General features: G+C 40.5%; 1 protein-coding gene across 5 annotated transcripts in view; it reads left to right on the top strand.

The window, feature by feature from the left end:
- Positions 1-19,523, top strand: part of Pak3 (p21 (RAC1) activated kinase 3) — a 256,618-nt gene that overhangs the window by 39,605 nt on the left and 197,490 nt on the right. For 4 of the 5 annotated variants that reach the window (XM_087903187.1, XM_087903189.1, XM_087903188.1 and 1 more), the window contains exon 2: positions 8,441-8,535. The exons of the other annotated variant lie outside the window; for it this stretch is intronic. The gene's annotated coding sequence lies outside the window, so the exon portion shown is untranslated. The remainder of the gene's footprint in view (positions 1-8,440; positions 8,536-19,523) is intronic. 5 annotated transcript variants of the gene reach the window in all.

The raw sequence follows: 19,523 nt of genomic DNA, 5'->3' as shown, positions 1-19,523 counted from the left end.
ATAAAAAGAAATAACCAGAACATAGTCATTTGAAACAGAAAGCTTAAAGACCAGTATAACCAAGAAGAACCGTAATCAGCATAATGGGCAGTGATTGAGATATTTACACGTACTGAGATTTGCTTCTGGCTCTTTACTCGTTTAGTCTCCATAGTGACCTTATGTGATATCTCCTCAAATCATCACTATTTGACTCTGAGCACACTCAGTCCCAGGAGATAGAATGACTTGAATTCAGACACAGGCAGGTTAATGTGAATCACTCTGAAGGACTGCAGAAAAAAGAGAATATGTTTCATTTCCTCTCATTTCCTTTTTTCCTTTTTCAAAACATCCTGGAAGCATCCCCAGTCCTCTACAACCCTCTCATTCTCTTGAGCCAAGCAGTGGGAAGCAGGTGACACAGGGGCATGTGCTATGTAGGCAAGCAACAACAAACCCTAATCTCGTTAGCAACGCCAGTGGGAAGGAGCCACTTGGGTAATTGGCAATACAGATTAAGAGCCTGAGGCATTTTGCACATTCATGATTTTAAAATCTATAAAAGCATCAAATCTTGAGCCAGTCTCTGACAAACTGAAAGGGAGTTGCATCCACAAAGCAAATTTAACACCCCTTTGGATTTTCTTGATGTCAAAGCGAATGCTTCCAGTGAGGTGAGAATGGCACTCACTTGAACACTATGGAGTTGAAACCTGGGTGATTACAAGGCCGGGTGGCACTCACCACCTTCACATGAAGAGAGGAACTGACTCATGTGGAAGAGGTAACTGCCTAGCCAGGATTTCTGGTCCTGACTGCCAATAAAGAGAATTAAAACTGCACCAATGATGGGAAAAAGCAGTGTGGGTCTTTGGGAGAAATGGCAGAATGTTCCTGGGCCAAACTAACTTCTCTATTAGAGATGTAACTCAGTTAGTACGGTGCTTGCACACCATACATAAGCCCTTGGGTTTCACCCCTAGCACCTGGTAGTGCAAGCCTGTATTCCCAGTACTTGGGAGGCTGAAACAGGAGAATTGGAATTCAAGATCATCCTTGCAAGCAGTTGGATTTGGAGGCCAACACTGGCTAGAGATCCTATCTCAGCAACCACCCCCACCCCCCGCCGAGAAAGAGCAAGGGGACCACATATGCACTGATGCACACACATACACACAATTTGAAATTAACTTACTGCTAATGAACTGCACCTGAAATGCCATTTCATGGGCAATACTTGCATCTTTTTCTGCATATATGAACAGAACCCTAGAAGCAGTAAATGGCCCTAACAGCAGACCTTCTGACTCAGCTTATTCACTTTATAGACAGGCATGCTGAAACTAGAAGAAAGAACTACTTTTATTATTATCAAGTGTGTGTGTGTGTGTGTGTGTGTGTGTGTGTGTGTGTGTGTGTGCATGTGATGGGTGGATGGGAAGTTTGAGGTTTGCCCAAAGGACTGTTAAGGGGGGAAGAAAAGATTTACATCGTGAAGGAGAAGGGATGAAGAAAAATGTTAGAATTGACACAGTGTTTAATAAATAACTAGTCATTTGTGACATAGCCACATACACACTGTAATAAACACCCCTCTCTGTGGCAAAACAGAGGGGATATTCTCAATGGAGGGAGGGAGGACCTCAGTTGAGGAGACTAAATGGGGACCAGTTATATCCCTCCAACTCTTTTCTGCCGTCCAATCCACCACACAGTTCAGCTGTGGGCTCAAAGCATTTTGCTGCACGGAGATTCATGGGTTGCTTTGCTAGTGGCTGGTGGCATTTTGCCTCTGTGGGAGGGACGGAGCCTTTTCCTTTATCAAGAAATCTATGGTTTTTTTTCTTTAAAGCATAGTGCAGAGCTTTTTACAAATTGCAGGCCAGAAATAGACACGCTGCCACTCCTCAGCACAGCCTCCCCTAGGTCGGGGCAACCTGTCCCTCAGGCAGTGTATAAGACAAGCTCATGCATTTCTGAAACTGGTGGTGTAAATTCTCTGTGGAGAAAGGGAGAATGTAAGCCATCTCTTCTGTCTTAAAGCGAGCTGGGCTTAGAATAAGGGGAAGCTAGGAGCTCTTGAGAAAACCCACCCAAGTGCAGTATTAGGCCCTGCCAGAAGGAAGTCACACTATGGCAGCTTGGCTGTAACTTGCTGTGGGGATTTGGCTGAGCCGTTTCTGCTCATTGAGCCTGTTTTTTTTCCTCTGTGCCTCCATATTTACAGTATAACTGAAAGGTGTAAGTGTAGACACACATATCCAATAGGAACAAAAGTACTCAATGAATTGCATAGATAAGTGTTATTTTATGGCTGGTCTTTGCCTTGGATGGTTGAGCAATTTGAGTGTGATCTCAGAATAGTATAGATCCCTCTGGGCAGATCCAAGGCCTCTGAATATGTTCTCGGGAGGAATATGGGAGGAGGCAGTATGGGATAACAGCAGATTCATAATCCTATCATGGAAAAAAAAAATCACAGTCGTGCCCCTGTCTTATCTTCTTGTCTGTCCCTTCCAGCAAATTACCGAAGTGCTCTAAGACTCAGTTTCCTCACCTATGAAATGGGCTTGTCATGAAGACTTCAGTTCGATAACAAATGGAGAGCTCTTATGCTGGGAAGACTGGCATAGCAGCAATTAGTGTTGATGCCATTGGCCTCTGTTTCTGAGACCTGATATTTCTTTATGGTAGTTTGTAACTGGTCCTTGGTTTACAAAATGTGTGTGTGTGTGTGTGTGTGTGTGTGTGTGTGTGTGTGTGTGTGTGTGTGAAGATTCATGAATTGCTGTACTTGAAGAAATTCTGGTTGGTCCCCTAGGTTTGGAAAGGAGTACAAGATTATGTGTTGGAGATAGAGATGAAAGGGCAGTGGTATATTGTTTGCGTCCCAGATGTGGATCCCTGGGTTCCATTGCAGCATGCCCTTTTCAACAAGATGCATTTAATACAGACCACAATAGGTTGGGCTGTGGGGCAGATTTGGCAACTATTAGTGAATAGCAACGTTTCCACATGGGTTGTTACTCACCAGGAAATCAACTTCATGGGCAATAAGGAGCACTAGAACAACCAACAAAAGTGGAAGGAAATACCACTGTGCACTGGACACAGTAAAGATGAATTTTGCTTCATGAAATGCTTATTTCATGTTCATGTGTAATTTTTCACAGTTATACAGAGTTCATTAACATGTAGTATAGATGCATATATATATATGTGTGTGTATTATATATATTTCATAAAATAATATTTGCTGTACTGTAAACCATGGCCAAATGTGTTTGAAATATTTACTTCTTATTTGGGTAAGCTGGCATCCAGAGAAATAATATGTCAAGTCCTGAAGCAGACAAGAAGGTACTAGCAAGAGAATGTAATATGATTCATTTCTCTTCCCTCCCTATCTTTGCCATGTTGTGCTTGGGTCAACAAAGTTGGCTATTGTTTAATTAGAATTGAGTTCTAATACCAGGTAATGACTCTGACCTAACATGTAAGGGCAAGTTAAGGGTTTAACTACAAGTATCAGGCTAATTATATTGACCCCCATTTCATAGGAAATGCATCTGACTTTATTGGGGGTGTTCAGTTCTTCATTAGCAAGGATTTTGGAGAACCATACCAAACATCTGTCCCAACAGCTCTTATGCACACTCTTCTCCTGTCTTTCTTCCAGGCATTGCTATTTATTTTTTCTATTAGAAACTCCACCTTTGTGAAAGCAAGTATCTAGATGAAATTCTGTTTGTTCATCACGTGTGTTTGTGTTGAGGGGGGTGTATATGTATATTCATGCGTGTGAACATGTGGGCATACACACATGTCGAAGCCAGAGGTCAATGCTGGATACCTTCCTCTATCATTCTCCACATTAGTTTTTGAGACAAGCTCTCTCACTGAAGCTGGAGTTCACTGAGTTGTAAGCCCAGCTGACCCACCTCAGGAATCCTCCCGTCTCCACCTGCTAGCACTAGTATGACCCGTCTACCCCCCAACAAGCTTTTGACATATATGCTGGGGATCTGAACTCAGATCCTTATGCATGTGCTGTAAGATTTTTATTGACTCAGCCATTTCCTCAGCCTTCAGGATCTGTTTTGATTCACATCAGCACACATTCTTTATCTTTTCAGTGTGCGCTTGGTATGTGGATGATACTATGTCATTACCTTTTCATCCACGAAGTCTACATGATAGGAGCAAGCAATGTTGAATTCCAGTTCCCAGGCAATGTGTGACAGTGTGGTCATTTGATCACTGTAACCTCTCTGTACACCATCTGTATAACTGTTGGCCTTGCAGGATCTCCAACCATATCATTTTGGAACTGTTGACTTCCTACCTGGCCTTTTGTTTTCCCCATGATATTTATTGCACTAATCTCCTACACTTTTTAAAGAAGTAAACAGACGAGTAAAGTTTATGCAAAAGTCATTTCACCTTCTCATGTATATTAAGAATTTGAAAATATTTTCCATATCACATCAAAAAAAATCTGTCTACAGTTCAAGTATGATCCAATGGATCATAAAATTATGATCATAGATGTGTGCGTCCTAAATTTACAAAACTTTCAAGCTATGAGTGTCCTTGCATTTTGGAGTCTTCTAAAGAGGAAGTAGAGCACCAGGCAGGTTAGGAGCCTTCCCCATTGTCATACCCATAGTTTGTAGCAGAATTGGATCTTGAACTCAGGTTTCCAGCATCTTAGGGCTCTTTCCTATTCACCATACTGTCTGCTAGGCTGTCTCCTTTATACTGAAAGTTGAAATAGTTTCCATGTGCAGAAGACAACATTCAGTCGCCAGTCCTCTCCACAAAGACCATAACAGAGTCATCACCATTCAGCTGATAAGCCCCAGGCTCTTCTCACCAGAGTGGATGTGTTTACCTTTACTGAGGAGATTGCCTCTTGGCATTCTGCCTTGCCTTTGCTTCAATGATCTAATCAAGGCAAGGTCTTTAAAGGAAGGTTATTACCAGTGCTTGCACCAGCAGCATCTTTCTGTGGAATCAGTGTGGTCTAGTCTAAAGACTCTGGGGTGCAATGTCCCAGGAGCTAGTCTCACTTCTCAGATATGTTACTTTGGACAACTTGTTCAACTTCCCTGGCTCCCTAGTCCTATAGCTATCAGCGTGCGTAGAATGGGACCTGTTTCTCTTATCTCTCAGGTCTGCTGTGAGGCTAAGGTGAGATAATATGTATGAGAGTGCCTTGAACAAAAGACCATTTGTACAACTATGAGGGCATAGCATTATGACTAAATCAATACCGTAATTACCGAGGATCTATAATATGTGCAAACTATTGACTCGGGACATTCCAAGGAACATAGGACTCAGCTGCTTTCTTGAGCTGTATTCTAGCTGAATGGAAAGAAAGTTGACACTATAAAGCTGGATGTTATTGTAGTGTATGAATTAGAGAGAGAGAGAGGGAGGGAGGGAGGGAGGGAGGGAGGGAGAGAGGGAGGGAGGGAGAGGAGCATGGCAGAAAGGCCAAAAATGGATTCCTGGAGAAAAACTGCACTGAAAACTGCTTTGGTATGGCTTTGGGATGGCAGGGGAATTGATGAAACAAGGAAGCAAGAAGTATTATTTTATGAGGACTGAAACCGTCGAATGTTCTGAAGGCCTACTTTTCAAGATGTGGAAAGTTCAAGTAGCACTAAGAGGTTACTGACTGCTTTTCCCGCTTCCCTACTGCTCTACTGTGCAGAAAGATAATCAAAACACGTATCTCCTGAAATCAAGGCTAAGTGTGACTGTTAATAGCTGAGTAAATTACAGGTAGTTTAGGCTGAAAAACAGCCAAATAATAGTAGTAGTATTCCAAGATTTCAATGAGATGATGTGTGATAATCAGCATAGCTCCTGATGCATGATTAAGACTAGCAACACTGGATTTATCTTTATCACCATCATCAATTTTCCATCTTACATTGATGACAAGGGTTAATTACATGCACCTTGAAATTTGTGTGACGTTAATTGTGTGACCATGGCCAGGACTTGATACCTTCTTTCTTTTCAGTTTTCCGGTCTTTAAGATGGGGATTTTAGTAGTGCCAACTTTAAAGGACTGTCATAGGGACTAAATATCTTAATCAAGTAAAGTGTTTATCACAATGTTCGTACATTGTTAACACTCAGCTGATATTAGCTACTATAATTATTATCATCAGTTAATCAGTAATGTGACATAGTTGCATGACAAATCAAGGAAATTGGGAAAAATATACAAAAATATCGCCAATCTTCCTACTCAGTATTCAATATCTTGTTATCAGTTTGGAAGTCACTTGTTAAAGTGAAATTTCTTTAATTTAACTGAAATTTTATGTTTTTACTAGCACATGATTGCTGTTGTTGTGTCAAGATAATAAGATTAAAAAAAAAAGTATGGATTTGGGAGACAGTCTACCAGACACTTACCGTGCCTGTGGTGCTGGAAGCAGAATATACCCCCCAAACATACACACATCAGACATGAGAACTACATGTCCATATGTAAAGAACTTCCAGTTCAAAAGAGAAAGGAAACCAAAAGAAACTGTCAAAAAAGCATACTGCATTATATTAATTATGTAAAGTGGTTGGAATTGTCGGCGTGTGTGTAGAAACCTGTGCAACACAGATTTTAAAAAATTCGTAGGATCTGTAATCAGATTGGTCACTACCGTAGTTGTCATCACAGAGCCTTCATCCAGTAACTGATGGAAGCAGATGCAGCGATCCAAGCACTGACTTGAGTTCCAGCAGTCCTGTTGAAGAGAGAAATGGAGGATTATATGAGCAAACGGGGGTGGGGTGGCAAGATCATGACAGGGAAACCCACCGAGACAGCTGACCTGAGCTTGTGGGAGGTCAAGGACTCTGGACTGAAATCTAGGGAGTTGGCATGGGACTGACCTTGGCCCTCTGAATGTGGCTGACAGTTGTGTAGGTTGATCTGTTTGTGGGGTCCTTAGCAGTGGGATCAGGACCTGTCTCTGAAGCATGAGTTGACTCTTTGGAGCCTATTCACCGTAGTAGGATGCCTTGCCAAGTCTTGATGCAGGAGAAGGAGCTTGGTCCTGCCTCAACTTGATATGCTATGCTTTGTTGACTCCCATGGGAGGTCTTCTGACTGGAGAAGGAGGAGTGGATGTTGGGGTAGAGGGGAGGTGGGGGAAGGGAACAGGAGGAGAGAAGGGAAGGGAAACTGTTTGGTATGTAAAATAAAAAAAAAAGAGTGGTTAGCAAAAGCCTCACTGATGTGATCTGAGTTGAACCTTGAAGGAGGTGGTAGAGTGAGCCAGGCAGGCACCACAAGAGAAAAGATTGTAAGCACAAAGAATAGCCAGAACTCTGTCCTCAGGTCAGACACATGCTTACCATTTCAGAAAGTACATAGAAGTCTGTGTTGCTGGAGCAAATTTAAAGAAAGAAAGGGTAGTGGGATAGGAGAGTAGATAGGAGAGTAGTAGTTCCTTCTAGTAGGAACTTGAGTTGACATGTTTCAGTCATCTGCCCCTCCTCTAAGCAGTGGGCTTCTAACCCTCAGTTAGCCAATATTGAACAGCTGAACAATAATAAGTGAGATAGAATCCCAGCAAGTCCTGCAATGCTGCCCTTAACACTCTGCGGACTACAGAATGCCATCTCATTGTACAGAAAGGAATCAGGTCACAACGACTTGGGGAAAAGAAATGGAGTCCCTTGGAACTTAAAGAGACCTCATTAGGACAATTCTGCCACTGGCTTCAGTTCCTGCAGCTAGGATTTGAAAAACTCTTACCTTATCAGCCTACCCAGTCTCGAACAAGACCTTCTCAGGGTCAGAAATACTTTCTGACAGGCTTATTGTACAACCTGCCTTCTTGCCCTCACTGGGTGGCTATGGTCCTTGCGCCCAAGCAACCCAAGAAAAGGGCAAAAGAGCATATATTCTATACGAAAACAGGAGAGTTTTGAAGGCAAGCGAATGCCCTGTGTATAACAGTTCTGCTTCACAGGCGCCAAGTCTCTTCCAAATCTTTTCCTGCCTTGCTGATTTTTATTATGTTTTGTCTTGTTTTTCTCCCATCTTCTGTCTCTTCTCAGGAGGCGTTACATCTTTTCAGTGACCCTCTAAATATTTGCTATTTAGAATTGAACCAAGAGACCTGGGGAGGAATGTGGAAGGCTGCAGTACAACAATCTCTCCCGTTTCAAATATAGAAATGATACATTAATCAATACATCCTAAAATGGTACTCTGTCAGTTTACCAGCAACATCTGCTACCTTCATTAAATTGTTGGCTCAGTTTGCATTTGTGGGTCCAGTCAAAGCTTTGGTTGCTTGGTCAGTTTCTATGTAAGCTGCTTCTGAGACACGGTTCTTCTTCTAGTGTCACAAAACGGAGTTTTAAGGTTTTTGTTGAGTTGAGTACTTTTCTTTATCTTATTTAAAATTTACCTTTTTAATTTTAGCCCCATATCTCAGCCCATCTGAGTTCACTTTGAATCTCAATTTTGTTCTTCAACGTGTTTGATACTCTGCCAGCTTTGAGTCGTCTTCAGACGTGGTAAGTACATTTTATATATCACTTAAATTATTAATGAAATTGGAAAAGCCCTGTGGTCCTTCTCTGGAGACCTTTCTACTGGTTGCCACCTATGCTGTGGGTAAAATTCTTTAATCAATTGCCACTCCATTGGGCTGTATTATAGTCTGGTTAAGACATTATTGTTTTATTGCAGTTCATTGGGAAAATCATAGGAGAGAATTAACAAATGCATTACTGAACCCAACATATGAGCACTGACAGTGTTACAAAAGACAAGATGATAAAGATAATCTAAGGTGGAGGTTTTGCTTGTTTGTTTTGCACAATGGAAATATGAGTATTTTTTCTAATTATAAATGTATATGGGTTTGTTACAAAGGTCAATAGCATACACTGAAAGTGAAAGTCCATTTATCATTCTGACACTCTGCTAGATATATCCGGCTAGCTTGATGAATATATGAACAACTCTAGAATTCCCCACACAACATATTTTGGGAACATCTTTCCTTGTTAGAACACACAGTTTTACTTTATTTCCAAAACACAATGTTATTGTTTGTGGCTCCTTCATATCTTCTCACCAGCCTAATATTGATAGGCATTTAGATCAGTAACAATGAATCCTAGTATACATACTATGATGAGACGAGCTTTCTTTGTTGGCTTAATGAGTAGTGCTGGAGACCATTTCTACCTAAGGAAGAAAAATAAGCTTGAAAAGCTATCGGTTTACTGGCTTATCATGAGCCAACTTACTAATCATCAGGGTTTGAACTGGACGGTGTGTTCTTTGTTGTAACTTGGAGTGGGGTTGTGAATCTTTTTGATAATTTTATTCTTTGTTTGAGAATTGTATGCAATGTATTTTGATCAAATTTACCCCTCCAACAACTTCTCCCAGATCTATGCCTTCCTCCCTACCCACCCAACTTCATGTTTCTCACATCTCTTTCTCTTTCTTTCTTATTTAAAAAACTCATCAAGTCCAGTTTCTGTTGACCAACTACTCTGGGGTGTCCAACTCTGGAGTGTGATCAATATACTAGATGATACACCATTAAAGAAGACTGGCTCTTCCTCTCTTCCAGAAGTCATCAAGTGGCAATAGCTTCGCAGCTATGGGTGGGACTTCATGCCTACTTCCCCTTCTCCATGTTGGAATATTTTTGGCTTGAGTTTGTGTAGGTCTTGTGCATGCTGCCACAATCGCTGTGATTTCATATGTGCATCTGCCCTGGTGTGCACAGAAAACACTGGTTTCTTTAAGAAATCTGTCACCTCTGCCTCTTACAATCATTCTGGCATCCCTTTCTATTAACTTACCCTGAGCTTTGAGAGTAAGGTTTACGATAGAAATCTCACTTAGGGCCGAGCCCTATAAAGTCCCTTATTCTGTATACATTGACCAGTTGTGGGTGTCTGTGCTCACGACTACCTGCTGTAAGAAGAAGCTTCTCTGATGAGGGTTGAATGAAAGAGGCTTTAAAAAGTCAAGAACTTTGTGATGAAGATCCAAGTGACAAATAATTTTGACAGTCAAAATAATTTTGACAGGTCCCAACTGACACAGTGATATGATTAAAGACAGAGGGGCAGAACTGCCTTGCCAATGAACTGTTCTTCCCCATCATGCACCCTCAACTCCAACCATGGGGGGCCATTTTCTAGCCTCCTCATAATGCCCTTCTCTCTAATCTCCTTGTGTGTATTCTACATGGCCTTCTCACTGTATACATGCACTTCTCAACAATGTAAGTGTCATCTGTTGCGAATTCTTGTACCTCTAAAAGCACTCATGTTTGACTATCTGAACTGCAACTGCCTAGTTCTGTGACTTGAGACAAAGCACTTATCCTATCTGGCCCTAGAAATTCTCCTCTGTAGAATGCACATTTACCTAAGAAATATGTGTGAAAACACCTTGCTTAATGACTAAGCACTCAGTGAATGCTAGCCACTATTATTGTCATCATTATCATGGCATGTCATACTCCGTACACCATTGAGTTGTGATGGAGACTAAACTGGATCCTGTGCAAAGTACATGACAGTGCTCAGCAGAAGGTGTCAAACAAAAGAGCAGTTCCTGATATACTTGTTTTCTCTTCTGTCACTTCTATGCGCTTTCATGTCTTAATCTTACAAAAAGCAGAAAAGAATCAGCATTGCAAATTAGTGGAGTTCTTTAAAATTTACATGAGTAAATGATGCTATTACTTTTTAAAGAGTCTCTTTCAGATTAGACTATTTGTTAGGTAGATAGCTCCTTTTCCACTACCTGATCAACTAGAAAGGCCCGGGCAAGTCAGAGCATGCAGATTCTAACCTCAGAAGCCGCTGATCATAGAATAAGCTGTGTTCTGAAATGGTGAAATTTTCTGGGATCACTGGCCATCTATGTGAGTTTGGCTGAGCAGAATGGGTTTGTATGCCACTCTCAGACTTCTGCCATCTAGACAACAGGGAAAATCCTTAGCCATTAGCTCAGTTCAGGTTCTTAGACTACCAAAATAGCCTCCTGAGTTCTTTCTGCGTTTACGGACGCCTTTATGCAACACAGTAAATCAGATCACATCATCCTCAAAGATCTCACAGTTCTCATCTCATGAAGTAAGGAATCTTTTTAGTTTGCATGGTTTACTGAGCCCAGAATAATGTGGTTCCTGTGTACCTTTCTAATCTCATCTTGTCCTACTCATTTTTTCCTGCTTTGTGCCACCCACAATAACCTTCTGTTCTGAGAACACACCAAACTCTATTGTACTCTGATAATTTCACTCTTATTCTGACCCTCTGCCAGGAACTGAACCCCCTCCTGGCCCCCAAATTGCCTGTCCCTTAGTTTTTCCTCCAAGTTTCCATATAAATGATAGCATCTCAGAATAAGATTAGGTCTTTCTTGTGTGTTTTATTTTCAGTAGGTTCTCATGTTTCCAGTTAGTTTCAAACACATTGATTCTCAGCCTTACTTACTCCAACCTGACAGCTAAAGACCCAGCATAGGACCAAACTAGGCCCTCTGAATGTCGGTGACAGTTGTATGACTGGGGCAGACTGTAAGGCCACTGGAAATGAGACCAGGATTTATTCCTACTGCTTGTACTGGCTTTTGGGGAACCCGTTCTCTTTTTAGGGATACCTTGCTCAGCCTAGATATAGTGGGGAGAGCCTTGGTCTTGTCTCAAAACAATGTGCTAGATTTTGTTGACTACCCATGGGAAGTCTTACCCTCTCTGACGAGTGGATGGTAGTGGAGTGGGAGGAAGGTGGAGGGACCAGGAAGAGGGGAGAAAGTGTGAACTGTGGAATTGGGATAGGTATGTAAAATGTGAAAAGATAGTTTTTTTTAAAAAAAGAAAAAACAAGAATCACTTCAAGAGCATCAAAAATAAAACTATGACCAGAGCCCTTGTAGACCAAGTAAGGCAGAATTTTGGAGGTTGAATTCTAGGCATCTGTATTTGCAAATATTTCCTACTGTGATTTGAACAACCAGTTAAGGTTGATGGCCTCCATTCTGGTCAATCAGTCTGTTTCTTTGCTGCTTAGTGCTTACATCAAGCTACAATTAGTTTATTTTATCCAATTAGTAAATATTTGCTGAGTCCATACTGCCTGCCAAGTATTACTGAAAACACAGGGATTAAAATAGTGAACACAAGTGAATGAAAACCCTAACCTTCATAAAGCATCAATTCTAGTAAGGAAGGTAAACAATAAACAAGAACAGTCAACCATTCAGTATTGTATATGTTATGTTACTGACTGAATCAATAAGACATAGTATGGAATATGTGATGTTTTATACTGAATATTTGTATCTTCCCACAAATTTGATGTGGAATTCCCCTGTGTATGCTGTGAATACCATTGGTTAATAAAGAAGCTGTTTTGGGCCTGTGCAGGGAATAGAGGTAGGCAGGGAAAACTAAACTGAATGCTGGGAGAAAGAAGGAGGAGTCAGGGAGAAGCCTGTTGCCTTGCCAGAGTCAGACGGAACTTTATCTGGTAAGCCACTGCCTCGTGGAGATACACAGATTAATGGAGATAGGTTAAATTAAGATGTAAGAGTTAGTCAATAAGAAGCTAGAGCTAATGGGTCAAGCAGTGATTTAAATAATACAGTTTCTGTGTGATTATTTGGGGGTTGAGCAGCCAAGAAATGAACAAGTGGTCTCCTTACAACACAATTTCATAGGTTGAAATCCAAAGCCAAAATGTGGTGGAATTTAGAGATAGGATTTGGAGAAAATAATTATGCTTAGATGAATAATAATTATGCCACAAGAATGGGGCATTAGCCTAATGGGAAAGCTGTCCATCCAAAAACTGCTGCCACTAGGGAGACTGCTCCGTCCCCTTCCCCTGATAAGGGAAAGGGCACACATGTGAGCCTTGATTGCATCAGTGCTGCTGACAGTCCAAAAGAAAGGTTTCAAAATGAACTCTAACTTGTCTGCATCTTGATTTTGGATTTTATACCTTTGAAAATGCTAATAAATGTATTTATATTTAAGATTTTTAGTCTATAGTATTTGCTATGTCATCTTGAATTGACTAAAGCATTTAATATCTTAGATTATAAATTCTGAGAAGAAAATAAAAGAAAAAATGGAGATCACTGGAGAGATAGAAGTCTAGAGTCAGTGCCCTAGGCAGGAGACTCTTGAGTAAAGACCTGGAGGAAATGAGAAATCTAGATTGGTATCTATCTGGACATAGATTGTATATAGGTCCTGATGTTGGATCATACCTTATGCAACTGAGGGAATAGCAAAGGAATAGTGTAAGTATATTTGAGAGCAAGGATAAGCACAGTGGGAGATAAATTTGGAGATCTGAAATGATACTGAGATATTTGGGGCTTTTAAGGTTTCTTTAACACCTTTGGACTTTCCTAAAAGGTAATATCATCCAACAGAAAATAGCTATCTTAGTTATGTTTCTGCTATTATGATTAAATACAATGGGCATAAATATCTTTTGGAGGAAAGGGTTTATTTATTCTTATTCCTTGTAGTCTATTATACAAGGGACACTGTAGCAGTAACTCAAGGCAGGAACCTAGAGGCAGGAACTGAAGCAGTGGTTGTGAAGGAGCGCTGTTTCCTGACTTGTTCTTCATGGCTTTCTCAGCCTGCTTTCTTATATCACCCAGGACCACCTGCCAGGGGTAGCACTGCACTCATTGACTTGGCTCCTAATGAGCCTGTCCTACCTATGGTCACCATTATTCAATAAAATGGGCCAAATGTCTGTTCATGGGGGACAATCTTGAGGAGACTCTTCTAATCTGAGGTTCCTTCTTCCCAAATTACTCTAACTTGTGTGAAGTTGATAAAACACTAACCAGCACAGTAGCATAATTTGATGGTGTATTTGAATTGGCTCACTATGTCTTCTGTGTTGAGAATATACAGAATAAAGGATGGAGCCATGTGGGAAACTGATGTAGATAAGAGAGGATTATACATTGGAGTAGATTGGTACTGATGTTACATTATAAGTTGTTGTGGCCTGTGTGGCTTGGGTCCTGGAACCCTGGCTAGGGTTGGCAAGGGAATGAAAAAAGAACAAGTACACAGAAACTCATACGGCAAAGCTGGGATCAGGTAGGCTTCTGCTACCACTACTTCAGTAGCTTGGAACTTCAACATATTTATTAAGATACCATAGGGTTGTGTGTAGGGGTTAGCTGTTTCAGTAGGATACCTCTGTAGGTGGTCTCTATAAACTAGGGATCTAGGCTGTGAACATCAAAGGAAAGAAGCTGCAGTTGCTAGTCTTCACACACACCGATCAATCATTCATAAACCCTCTTACTTGGATTCTTGGGAAGAGCTTTGCCCACCCCCCTTGAGTCTGGCCCATATGAGTAATGACTGTGCCCATTGGGTCTGTATTCCTGGGGTCTTTGACAGGCCATGCCCACATCAAAATATTCATTTTCTCCCTCCCACAAATAAATGATATGAAAGTCAATGATAAATTGTAAAATTACATATGATGGTCAGAATTTTGTGACAAGACAACATTAAGCTTGAGACAAAACATACAGCCCAAGAGAGAAAATGAAAAGAAACAAGAGACAAAGGAAGGAAACTACCAGAGAAGGTGATTCAAGGAAGAGAGATTGGCCACTAACTTAATAAACAACATTGAAGATACCACAGCTGTGTCTACAAGGACTAAGAATTAAGCATTGCATTTTGTGTCATGGGGGTCCCTGGTACACTTGTTCTGACAGTGATTTCAGTAAAGTCAAGAGATAAGAGAAGGAAATAAGTTGGAGACAATGGTACATATATACATTCTTTATTGATCACTTTTCTATAATCAAATACCAGAAAAGAAACAATTTAAAGGAACAGGGGGGCGGTTATGTTGCTCTACCAATTGAGGATAGGCTACAGTTCATCATTATGAATAAGGAGCCAGAGGCATCTGGTGACTTTACATCTGAAATCAATAAGCAGAGAAGTTGGCCTTGTCTACAAAACTTCTAGGCCTAGTCCAGTGACCCATTTCTTCTAGCAAGGCACCATTTACTAAAGTTTCTGCAACCCTATGAAACAGTGCTACCTGCTGGGGCCTAATTATTCATACATATGAGCCTGTGGGTGACATTTCTTGAGCAACTTCCTCTGACCCCCTAAGCTTTTAGCTATCTCATGAAACAAAATACATTCATTCCAAGTTTAAAATTGCCCATAGTCTTTATCAAACGCAACATTGTCCTAAATCCAGGCAGTTTCGTAACTATGAGCCACTATAAAACCCAATTACACATTTCCAATATGCAGTGCCAGAGAGAAAACATTTCCATTCCAAAGCTGAAGACAACTGGTACATAATCCATTGAACATGAGAAGTATTGCTGGAGCTTACTCACAGCCTTCACTCCTACTGACTAGTGTTTATGGTGCTGGAAGGGACTCCATACACAGTCAAAGGAGAGATGAACATCAGCCTCAGGATTTCCACAGGTCTAAGCCAGATAGAGCTCCAGTACTGAGAAGAGAAGTAGACACAAGCCCTGATTCCTAACACAGAAGGTGTGTCCAACTGACAACAATTTACAAAGGAGCAATTAGTTGTCTCCAATGGAGTCTCATAGGCTATACAAACCACAATTAAGGGCAGGCTCCATGCCCAGCAGTAAATGGCCAACGCAAAACAAACTCTTGGAGCTAAAATATTTTGTCTAGGCTATTTTTAAATTATAGTTATTTTTCTTGTATAATGTGTCTTCCGATATTTTTTATGGCTTTTCTGTGCATGCAAACGTGTGTGACTCAGCGTCTATATGTGTTTCTTATGCTTTTCCTTTGGCTCTTTTTTCTATTTGTTTGCTTGTTTTTTGTCATATTCTGGTTTGTTTTCATTTATCTTATTTTGTTTCATTATAATTTTTAGATGCCTGTTTGTATTCTAAGGAGAGAGAGAAAGGAAGTGTGTGGAGTTTGACGTGTGGGAAACTGGGGAAAATCTGGGAGGAGTTAGGGGCAGGGAAAACATAACCAGAATATATTGTGTGGGGAAAAAACTATTTTCAATTTTAAACAAAAAGGAGCAATGAGGAAATAACAAGGAAATATCAACCAAAAGCAAGACTGAAGCCCAACAGGACAAACACCAAATTCAACAGTCCCATGTCTTGCATATGGTGCTCAGGATATCAAGGAGCTATCTTGCTTTTAAAGGTCTTAGGTAGTCCTTAACTTATAGATCTATTGGCTGCAGCACACATAGTCTTCATCTTGAACTGACTTCACTTTCTTTGAGGGAAACCCCATGGCCCTAGTAACTGAGATCTTGGCGACAATGTTACAACTTAGGATTCATTTTCAAAACCTCCTGCAAGGGCCTGGAGAGATAGCTCAGCAGTTAAGGAGTACTTATTGCTCTTCCATATGGCCAGGGTTCTATTCCTAGTCCCCACAAAGTGTTTTATCACTATTTGTAACTCTAGTTGCAGGAGATCTGATGTCCTCTTCTGACTTCTTTGGGCATCAAGCATGCAGGTGATGCACATATACAGACATGCAGGAAAATACACATGAAACAAAATGACTAAGTCTAATAAAAATGTTTCATGCAATAGCCTTTCTGAGGCCCCTTGAAAGGCTTCCAACTCTGCCACATGTTGTCTGACCAAGCTCTCTGGAACTGTGGGACAAGAATCCACAACCCAACCAATCTTACATTTTTTATGTCTGAGAAATTAGTAACACATGGATGATGCTGTCAAGTTATGTTGCCAGATTGGGATATAGTTTGATGCCCTTGGACCACAGCTATATATGGCTGTCTCTGTATGTCTTGATGGCTGAATCTGCAAAATCGTTTTCTTAAGCAGTTGTTTTTGAGCAAAGGAGTCTTCTGTCACTTCTGAGTTCAGGCATTATTCTTTGAAATAAACCCTCAGTTTCACAAGTTGAAGGTATGATGCTTAGGATCTTGCCCTTAGTGCATCTTTTGTACTGCACCAGTGCAGAGTAAAAGATTTTTCTTTTATCAGGCTAACGTCTTTAACTTTTATGAACTTTTATTCAGCTTTAAACGTCCTCCTGCTCTTTCCCCTCCCTGAATGCATCTTGCTTTGCATCCTTTTACTCCATTTGCTACTCAATTTCACTGCAAAGCAATAAAACCATTTCAGCCTGAATGCTATTCTGACTTGGAATATTTTCCACAGATGCCATCAAATGTGTCTTTGACATTAAGTTCATTATTTTAAAATTCATTGTCACTCAGGTTTTTTTTTTTTGGACAAGGGCCAAATGAAACCAGATTATTTGCCAAAATATAATATGAATGGACTCTAACTCAGTTTCCAAAATCTTATGAGACATGCTTGCGCTATCTTCATTTCTTTGGTTCTTTAGAGTACTATCAAAGTAATCCACTAAACTCTACTTTCATGACTACAGGACTTTTCTAGCCTATATTTCAAACTCTTACACATTCACCTGACTGGTGATTTCCACTCATTTATGAACTCCTTGGTCAGATTTTTTTGCAGGAAGTCTGTATTTTGCAGTACCAGTTTTCTATATTGCTTAATTTTCTCATTGTGACCAAATACCAGACAAGAAGCAACCTAAGGGAGAAAAGATTTATTTTTGGCTTATAGATAAAGGGGATACTACAGTTCATCATTATTGGGGAAGACGTAGTGGAAGAAATTTGTGGTGGCTGATCACATTGCATCTGAAATCAGGAAAGAATCAACAGGAAGTGGAATCTGGCAATAAAGCCTCAAGTCCCACCTACAATGAACAACTCCTTCTAGTGAGGATCCACCTTCTAAAGGTACTGCAAACTTCCCAAATAGTGCCAAAACTGGGGACTAAATATTCAAACACATAATCCTATGGGTAACATTTCACATTCAAACCACAACAACCTCATTAGGTAAAGAAAATTGGATGACTGTTCTAAAGACAGTTTTATTAACTTTTCTGGGATAAATAATAATCTAATGAAATCCAGCTTCTCATGTAATAATTTAAGCTTTTTAAAGATGGGAACAGTCATACATCTCAGATACCTTTCACGGTACTCATGTGAGGCACCCAATATATAATTTTTAGGTGAGTGAATAATCAAGGATGAAGAAATGGCTCCATGAAAGTAAGTGACAAGACCCCAGGTCAGAATACAGTGTCAAATGAGTTGGGCTGCCAATTGCCTTTCATTTCAGTTATACTCTTGATGGACTAAAATTGTTTCAGTCAAAGAAAGCATGTGGATTGATTGGCATGACAAAAGTCTCTTTGTCAAGAAGGCACGGTGTATTTTATAACGTCATCCATTCCTAGGATTAGATAGGCTGTTGGCTTTTCAGAACTGGGTGAGGTCAGGAATCTGCCAAAAGAGAAATCTCTTTGTGTCATCATAGCTTTCTGGGGTTTGTTTGTGTGTGGTACAGGGCATGTGTGAGTCACGTGCCACATTGGCATCCTGGCCGGTCCTTGCTTGTTGAAGAGTTGCTTCATTACACAGTTCTGACCAAAGTGCAGCAAAGTCAGACTGCAAAGTAAAAAGTCATGGCTATGCTGTCCTAGGAAGCTAGACACTTTCCTCATTGTAATGCACAGTCTTCAACAGTACAAGGTGACAAGAGAATCCAATGAAACTGTCCATAGTGCTCACGACTCAGTTATTGCTGAAAAGATGGAATGGTTCTGTGCTCAGCTGGTATAGAGGAGGCACTCACTAACTTCAGCATAAATGGGCCCCTTGGGATTTTGTGATACAGGGTGCAGAAAGAGGGCTACTTTTCTATGTTATTTCATAGAACCCACCATCTTGTTCCATACTCAGATGCACCTCTGTGCTAGGGCACAGCCAACAGCATGATCATGTCCTAAGCTTAAAAGAAGAGACAATGGAAGTCCACAGTTATCTGGCAGAAATCACAGATATACTGTTGTCCACAGTCTTCTCTTATAACTATCATCGCATCATCTCTTATAAGTCTAAAAATTCACTTCAATCAGCATTAACCTAGTCTCTGAATTGGACCACATTGTGTTGTATTTTTCTAATTGTAACCATAATACTGAAATAGTACTCTATTGCTATAGCAATTCTAGTAATAATTGCTACTGTCAGGTATTGAGAACTTACAGTGGGTCAGGCACCAAGCTAAGTATTTTGTATACATTGTTATACTCCTCTCCATAGGGACTCAGAAAACCTGCCTGTATTCTCAGTACTACCGTTGTTTTCAATGAATAAAGGCATTCAGTCTACAAAGGAATTCAGTTGAAATTCAAGCCCAGTTTGTCTCACTACAGAATCACACTCTATATGGTTTCCTATAATAGCATTGACTGCGTCTAAAAATGTAAATTAGAAAATATCCTTCTGCTTAGAAACTTGATATCACACTTCAAATAAAATTCAACTTACTTTCTGGGCCATCAATGCCTTGCATAATCTGCACTTTGCTCCACCCCTCCAGCTTACTCTCATTTTTTCCCTCTTTACCCTCT

The sequence above is a fragment of the Myodes glareolus genome, chromosome X (assembly GCF_982192425.1).
Source record: "Myodes glareolus chromosome X, mMyoGla1.1, whole genome shotgun sequence".
Taxonomy (NCBI): domain Eukaryota; kingdom Metazoa; phylum Chordata; class Mammalia; order Rodentia; family Cricetidae; genus Myodes; species Myodes glareolus.
The sequence above is the reverse complement of the archived record's forward strand: the minus strand, read 5'-3'. Positions and strand labels throughout refer to the sequence as shown.